At 42.2% G+C, this 8,595-nt stretch overlaps 1 protein-coding gene across 1 annotated transcript in view; it reads left to right on the top strand.

The window, feature by feature from the left end:
* The first annotated feature begins 654 nt into the window (after positions 1–654).
* LOC104945479 (uncharacterized) overlaps positions 655–8,595 on the top strand; it is a 153,089-nt gene continuing 145,148 nt past the window's right edge. The window contains exons 1-3 of the mRNA XM_010771166.1: positions 655–769; positions 4,002–4,328; positions 7,529–7,736. The gene's annotated coding sequence lies outside the window, so the exon portion shown is untranslated. The remainder of the gene's footprint in view (positions 770–4,001; positions 4,329–7,528; positions 7,737–8,595) is intronic.

Here is an 8,595-nt window from a genome sequence, read left to right as displayed (position 1 = left end):
CACTCGAAAGCATTTTTTGAAATACGTCTTGCATAATGACGCCCGGAGTTTTTCATTAAAAATAAATTACTCATCAGCTTAGGCTGCAGGAGATTTTTTTTCCTGATTAATTTTCCTTACGATTGCCACTGTAGACTCGGTCACAGATGCTTTTACTAAATTGAAATCCACACCACATTGTATTTTTGAAAGGCGATTCACGTCAAACACGGTTATTTATTGGGTGTTAGCATCAGACACAGTTCACCCGTGTCTCCATACTAATTGTTTGGCTTGTTTTCCTGCTGACGTCGGCTAATGGTTTGTAGCTAAAAGCACTCTGTGTAAAGGCCCAGATACACCGGCCAGTCACCTGAGGAGTCGCCGACGCCGACACCGACTGTTGCGTCGCCGGACTCTCCTGCGTATTTGCCGACTTNTACTCTACACTACACACACACACGACACACACACACACACACACACACACACACACACACACACACACACACACACACACACACACACACACACACACACACACACACACACACACACACACACACACACACACACACACACACACACACACACACACACACACACACAAAGACATACATATCCCCCTCCCCTCACCCAATCTCCTCTGCTCTCTCTATCTCCTGCTTTCAGGTGGTGCAGGTGTTGCGGGCGATTGATAGAGATGAGGGGGGGAATGACAGCACTGTGTATTTCAGCATCCCTCCAGAGTCCAGCGCTGCCCTCAACTTCAGCGTCAGGGACAGCGGAGGTAGGCACTCAATCTTTCCCTTTCTCTGTATATCTCTTTAATTCCTTTTTTTGTGTTCCCTTGGCGGACATACTATTTTCTTTACCCCCCACTTTTTTAAGGCTCTTAATCCCATGTTTTCTTTCCGCCTTTCTCTTCCCATCTTCGTCCTCTCTGTTATTTATTTTCCTTCTTCTCTCCCCTCAGACCCCTCTTCTCTCCACCTTCCCCTTTTTTCTGTCTCTTCCTCTCTCTTCCGCCATCCATCTCCCAACTCCGGTGGCCCCATTGTTTTGCTTTGTTAGCCTCCTCTCTTTCAATCGTCCCCCTTGTTTGCCTTCCCCTTATCCTCTGCATCCATCCTCTCCTCCCCACAACCAGGTATACTTACCATTTACAAGGAAAAGCTTTTGAAGAAATCAGAGCTGCTTCACTTCATTTATTCTGAAGCAGCTCTATTCAATTTGGATACTTAGTATTTGTTTCTTGTGCGTTCTCCGCTTTCCTACAGCCATTTTCCTGCACGAACACACAGCTCAAATGCGGAAACATACACTTTAAATTCAAGGATGTACTGCTCATTATTTGCTAAAGTTCATAGACTTTAGGGTTGAATACACATTTCAATAAATAATAAAAAATCTGCATTCACCCACAAATATACACGCTGCTACATTCACAAACCATGTTGTTTTTGCCCACAAATATAAATGTTTTGCGTCTGGGAGTTTTTCTCGTTAACACACGCAAGTATGTTTTCAGTCAGTGTCTCACACCAAAACACATTATTTATATTCCTAAAGCCTAACAAACATGCTTAATAATACATCAAACATTTGCAGAGCTGACATTTTTGAATATTTTGTAACCTGCATCATTTGCTGGGCAGTCCATGGCCAATTACATAAGCCAGCAGTCCTCTTCTTTATTCACCTCTCACCCCTCTTTAAACCTCAACTTGGCGGCAAGGTGTTAGGTGTGACTTAAATCTGATATCGTATATAGCATAGCATGATTTTTAATCCAGGTAGATGGTGAACAAAGAACATATTTGTTCCCATTTTCAAGAGTTAAAGGGATTTATTGTCAGATGCATAACCCCCATAAAAATCCTCCTTTAACTGCGTAACATAAATAGACACAAAACAGCAAAACAAATTGTGCAATAAATTAACAACAATAAAAGAGAATGTGACCAATGTGTATTTAAATGAAGCAATAGAAAGATAAAATAAAAAGTGAATCCTACATTTATACTGTACACTTAACGAATACTACTTATTGTAATAATATACAAAATATGTGAGCTGTTGACAGATGAATGCTATAAACAAAAGTGAAGGCATTTCCCATTGGCCTGCACATTTTTCTTTAACTTGGCTAACTTGAGCAAACCTGCTTTAATAAACTGTGAATCTGGAGGATAGACTGGCTGACATGTTTAATCAAAGGGCTCTTTGATGTGTCACCCGACAGTAGAACAGAGACAAAGGAGAACGTGTTCTGTTCTCATGCGGACAGCTTGTCTGACAAAAGCACGCTTCATTATTTACTTTGTTGGAAAACATCACCGATTTGATCTGGGATTCGGATCAGAGACGATAGTTTGGACGATTCATTTATGTTAATACAACTTTGCACCGCCTCTCATGCTTTAAATATCTTACAAACTATGTTTTTGTGCCATCTCATTTGTGGGCAGAACTTTTTGTAGCCTTTTATACTTAATTTGAATCTAAAAGAATGTCCCCCGCAGAGACCCTTCACAGCTAATGCCCAACACTATCAGACCGATAGAGCTCTCTGTCCTTTTAATCCAGAAAACAGACATCCTTTATTAGTCCCACAGCGGGAAAATGTGCAGTGTTACAGCAACGGGTCAGTTCAGATACAGAGGCCAAATTAAAGTTATTAGACTAACATTAAATAAAGAGGCAGCATATGTCATAAAAATGAAATCCAAAAAACAAGTTAACATATAAAACTGTTGAAGTAGCCGCCAGTAATAACATTAATACATTGTAGAAAAGGTGTATATTGCACATAACAGTGATTATCTCTTCAATAAGGTAGTGAAGCAGCAGCCAGTATAATCAAAACGAGATTGTCAAATAGTTTTTATTGCATATAACAAGGGTTATTGCACAACAGTGTTTTATAGTACTTTTTGGAATGGTGGTCTATTGAACCAAAGACCTGTGTGCTAATAATCTGTTTCATAAGTGAAAACATACCTGAGACTTTAATCAATCACCTATCTATTGGACATTTGCAAACGTGAGCACTGTGATGTTTGGGGATAATTTAACACAGCGTGCCGTTAAAGAGGCCCTATTATGCTTTTATACTCCCCTTTCCTGTAGTGTGTTACATAGGTTTTTGTGCATGTAAGTGGTCTGTTAAGGCTAAAATAACCGTGTTCCCTCCAGAGGGAGCTTCTCCCCCCCCTGCCTGAAACGCTTCCATTGGACTCCTATGTTTACTTCCGTAATATACTGACATCACTATGTAACACTCACGCATCTATTGGCTAGCGTTCCAACACATTGTACGTGATTTGCTAAGAGGCGGGACATCTCTTATTGGTTGATCAATTATAACAGAGCTGGCCCGCTAACCAATCAGAGCAGACCTGTGAAAAGAGGTGCTGCAGCACAGGCAGTATGAGGAAAATAAAGACCTTTTTGAACTTTAAAGGTCACCTATTATGCAAAATCCACTTTTTCTTGTCTTTTATACATCACCATGTGTCCCCTCTGTGTGAAGAGATTCTGAAAGTTTCAGGAAAAGATATTTGCTCACTTTTTGTCCTGATCCATTTATATAAAACCTTTTTTGGCTTGTGTAACCATTAGCCAATCAGCAACCAAGGTAACCCCCCCCCCCACCTTATCACCTGAATCCCCTCCGAGAGCACCATTGTGTTCTTTTCAACCAAATATCTCTCAGAGGGGCGTGGGGAGGGGCTCCTTATTTTCATCTAAAGTAACAGACAGAGAATCAGCACTTTTGAAACAGGGCTGAAACAGAGGGGATTATGGGATGCTGCAATGATCAGTTTGGTATTTCAAACCAAACACTTCAGAGACATGTTTTGTATATATCTGAGAACTATAATAAAGTAATGAAAAACAGTATAATAGAGGACCTTTAAAGCATGTAAACATGTCATAGAAGCTCAAAATACAGTTTTAAACCTGAAAAGGAGCATAATATGTCCCCTAACAACAAATGACTTGTCTTCCTTCTTCAGGCCCCACAGCCAGCCTGGTGCTGCTGTCCCAGCTCCAGCCTCTGTCCCGCTCCGCCTCCTCCACCCTAACGTTTCACGTGCCGCTGGTCCTGAGGGACGGCACGTCGGGCCTCACCAGCAGCGGGACGGTCACCGTGTCCGTCTGTCCCTGCCTGAGAGGAGGGGCGCGGGCCGGGGACAAAGACAAGGACAAACAGAGCGAGGGCGAGGGCGAGTGGGACTGGGAGAGAGAGGCGGTGTGTCTCCCTCAGCAGTCCTCCCTCCCCTCCCCCGGCCTCAGCACCGCCGCCCTGCTGGCTATCCTCGCCTGTGTCGCCACGCTACTGGGTAAATACTTTACTGCATATAGTATACTATTAAAAAAATAGTGGTGTCAATCAGTTAACAACTGAATCTTGATCGTCACAAAAATAATCTGCTATAAATAATACTTTATCACAAGTTTAAAATACTAGTATTTACATATTGTTAAGGAGAAAAAACAAAAACACTTGTGATGTTGTACTGAAACAAGAAATGACAAACCGGTAAGAGAAGGGTTTTACTTTATTAAACATTTCTGAAATAGTTGGCATGAAGTTAAACTATTTTCCGATACTTGGCTTAAGCATGGACACAGCTGCTTTCTCAGAGAGATGCTGGGACCACCCTCTGTATAATGTGTGCTACACGGGGCCTATTATGTCTGCTTCTATGATATTGTGAGCACCACCTGTTCCTACAGTAGTTACCTTGTCTGCTTTCTCCAACTCCTGTGCAACAAGAAACTGGCGCATGCTTCAGCAATATGACTTCCACCGTTTTCACGACACCTAAAGGGAACGAGTGCAATTGCCCTTTGTCATGGATTAGATGTTCCGTTCCACCGAGGTAGTGATGGTTCTTACTGATGTCCAGTGGTCTCCATTCAGTTCAATACATGTAGCTTGTGCTTATTTTTCCGTTTTCTTTGCCTTTTCACTGCAATTTCATTTTTGCAAAAAATCCACACTAGAATTATGAAATGAAGTTGAGGTGTAACTCTATTCATTTCCGTTAAACATAAGAATAACATAAGAGATCATAACAGTGAAAATAGTGTTTTATGTATAATGTTTTGTCCCTAGAAACACCCTGTCTTATATAATCCACATTATATTTTTACAGCATTATTTATGAAGTTGTATCATAGCATTTCCTGCTTGAAAAGGAGTTTAATTCTAATCTCCAAATAAAAAGACGAGTAAATAGTGTTTAGGGCTGTTTGCCCTCCACTACATCCCTGGATACCTTAATCTGAATATGAAAATAATGGAAGGCAGCAGCGTAAAAACATATTTAGTCACAGCTGCTCAACAGCAAGGTTTACTTATCCTCGCAATTTTGGTCGAGTTATCTCCCCTGACAAGGTCAGCACTAATCACTGCTAAAATAACAATTCTGAGTGATTATCCGGGCGCCCCGCTTTTTTGATAACGGAATAATAAAATGTCTCTGCCACCTTCGCTGAAACTCTCAAATGCTCAATTGGATAATGTCTAGGTGCTGAGAAGGCTTTGGCTCCTGGCCAGCATCATTGTCATTTCTATTCAGTCCATTGGACTCATGCCTAGTTGATGGGGGTATTATCATTCTGGAAGTGAACGGATCTATCAAGGAGGAAAGCTAACATGGCGTGAAGGTGATCATGCAGAGTGGCTTTTGGTTAAGTTTGAAATGATGTCCTCTAAGTGACAAGGGCATAAACCGAGCCAAGAAATGCATTCAAACTTTATAGCATTTGCTTTAAGTTTGTTAAGAGTGGTGCAGGAATAAGTCTGAAAACCCAGAAATGAGTTAGCATTTTAGCACTTCAGGTTCCCTCGTCTCAAAGTCTAAGGTCTTGTGTTAGTGTTTGTAATTAGATGTTTGAAACAAGATCCACAATTGCTAAATAGCAGTTGCTAACACGTGACTAAATGAGACCACTAAACGTCTACACAGCAGATATTATCCACGTTTAGCTTAGCGCTGGTGACGTGAAGTCATGTGTCTGTGATGTAGTTTATAGCCTTACTCTAGTATATGAGCTCTGGCGATTGCATTTACTAATCAAAAACCACAAACTGGCATTAACATGTAGAGATGATCACGCTGAATAAACCACCTCAGTATCATAATAACTGTTATTTATTTTAGGCACAACGTCTATCACATGTTTGCCCTCGCTGAAACATCCATCCATCCATCTATGCATTTACCCATCCATCCTTCCATCTGAACCAATCCATCCAAAATCATCCACCCAACCATCCATCCATCTTTTTATGCATCCGTCCATCCATCCATCCATCTTATGTTCACTTATGCAATATTCCAAAATCCAATGGAAACATCTCATTGCTTTTTGTACTTGCAATGCTAACATTCGGGTCAGCCTATACATACGTCTTCACTGCCCTACTCTATACATCTTTAGTTTTGTGCCAGGATATTTTAGTTTGTCTTGTCTACATGAGGTTCAGGCTAATCCCATAATAGTATATCTGGGCCCTGCATCAAATGCCAAATGTTCTGACAGAAGAAGAGAAACAGCTCCATCAGGGTCCCATCTGTTTATTAGCATGGGGCTTGGCATAAATAAAGTGAATATCAAGCCACTCTCCATGGCTCCTGTGAGAAGAGAAATAAATGTTAGTCACGGCATGAAGGTGATCCCTCAAATTGTTATGAAGGATTAGAGATTTCCCACTCCTTCCAAGAATCATTAGATCAGTTTTATGGAAATCAAATTAAGCAAACTCCAGCAATATTAAGGCTGTTCTATTCTTACAGCAGCACCGTTACAACCTGCGGTACATCCATTAAAATAGAGGTCTTTTCAAACTGGGAACAGTGAAATTGTTCAACCCCGTAACCGTGACCAGACACAGTCAAATCATTTATGTGAAATGAGAGACCCGTTGATAAAGAATTACTGCTAATTCTGTATTTTTGGGGCGTAATGAGACTAAGGGAACATCAATTATTCCTGGATCATTTTTGGATATGTCCTTGGGGTTCCTTTTTGATCAGAAGGTAAAAGTATCAAATTTCCCGAAACAAGGACTTATTAAGGTTAACAAAATACTTCTCGAATAGTGCATGACTTTAGCAGAACAAATCCATATTTCTAGGTGGATTTTTATCACAGGTTCTAGGACGACTGTCAAAGAGGTTTGGTTCTTTGCCCACAGCTGTGGGTCGAATGTGGCTCTCTGCTCTGGGAATATGTAATAAGGTTTCATGGGAGAATAAAGCGTCCATTTGCCTGACTGGAGCTCAAAGTCAATTACACAGCTGAGGCATGCGATGCTGCTGATATGGTTTACCAGCACTCTAACCCAAGGCCTCTTCTGTGTTTGTTTTGTCTGCCTCTTTGTCTGCCTGCATATTTCTCCCTCCCTCATGTTCCTCCTTCCCTTTATTTCCCCTGTGACTTCTGTCCCCTCCCACCTTGGTAATCATTCTCTTTCCAATTTCTCTCCCATGCCTCAATATCCTCTATTCCCCCCGCCGTCCCTCTGCAGCGGTGAGTGGCCTGTCGCTGTCTCTGCGCCGGCAGAAACGTGACTCCCTGTCGCCGCTGGAGGAGGACGACGTACGTGAGAACATCATCACGTATGACGACGAGGGGGGGGGCGAGGCCGACACGGCCGCTTTCGACATCGCCGCACTTCAGAGCGCCCCGCACAGCTCGCGCTCTCGTGGCTATCGCACACTGGACAGCAGGAATGTGTAAGTAGGCATAACTGAGTGTTAAAGGTGTCCTACTATGCAAAATGCACTTTTTGATGTCTTTTATACATAAATATGTGGCCCCGGTGCCAGGGAACTCACAAAGTGTCAGAAAAGAAAACCCTCTCTTTTTTCCTCCGTACCCACATCTCTAAAAACGGGGCTACAACGGAGCTGATCCAGATTTGCGTCCGATATGACGCAATATCCGAAAGTCAGAAACGTGCGCAACGTTTTTTAAGTAATATGGACTTTGTTTACATTAGTAAGCATCGCTAACACTCAGAGCTAAACTGTACTGGAGAGAGTATGTGTAAAAAAGCAGGAAATAAAAAAAGGAACTCACCTTGTGGTAAACCCGCAAGAGAAAAAGCATTTGAGTTCCATACTGAAATTATTGCTCCATACAGAAATAATTCTTGGTGTGGTTTGGAACATGATGGCGTTTCATCACGGCAGCATTTAGACCCCATTTACACGGGAGCGCAAATGGACTGAATTCGTTGTCAAAAAAGTATTCCGTTCACACACATTTGGCTCATTTAACGTGTCCGTTCACACGAGACCACTGGAAACGCTGTAGTACATATGCCGGGCCTGTAAGTGGCGCTGTACTTCTGCCACAAAATACACCAAAAGCGGTGAAGAAGCCCCCCGAGCATGGTTGCCCTTCTGTTTATGCCCTGCGGTAGATTTAGCAACATGTAGTTCATGAAATTCTCCATGTCCACTGGTTGCTGATGGTTGTGGTAGAGGAGCTAGCAGTAGCTACTGACCATGCTACAGCAGTGAGCAGCAGAGGTGGGGCTATGGCTTCATCGTTATCAGGAAATGATCGTATAGGGCCTACACACTGAGC

The sequence above is a fragment of the Notothenia coriiceps genome, unplaced genomic scaffold (assembly GCF_000735185.1).
Source record: "Notothenia coriiceps isolate Sejong01 unplaced genomic scaffold, NC01 NC01_scaffold00000339, whole genome shotgun sequence".
Classification (NCBI taxonomy): Eukaryota; Metazoa; Chordata; class Actinopteri; order Perciformes; family Nototheniidae; genus Notothenia; species Notothenia coriiceps.
This window is presented reverse-complemented; position numbering and strand designations above follow the sequence as displayed.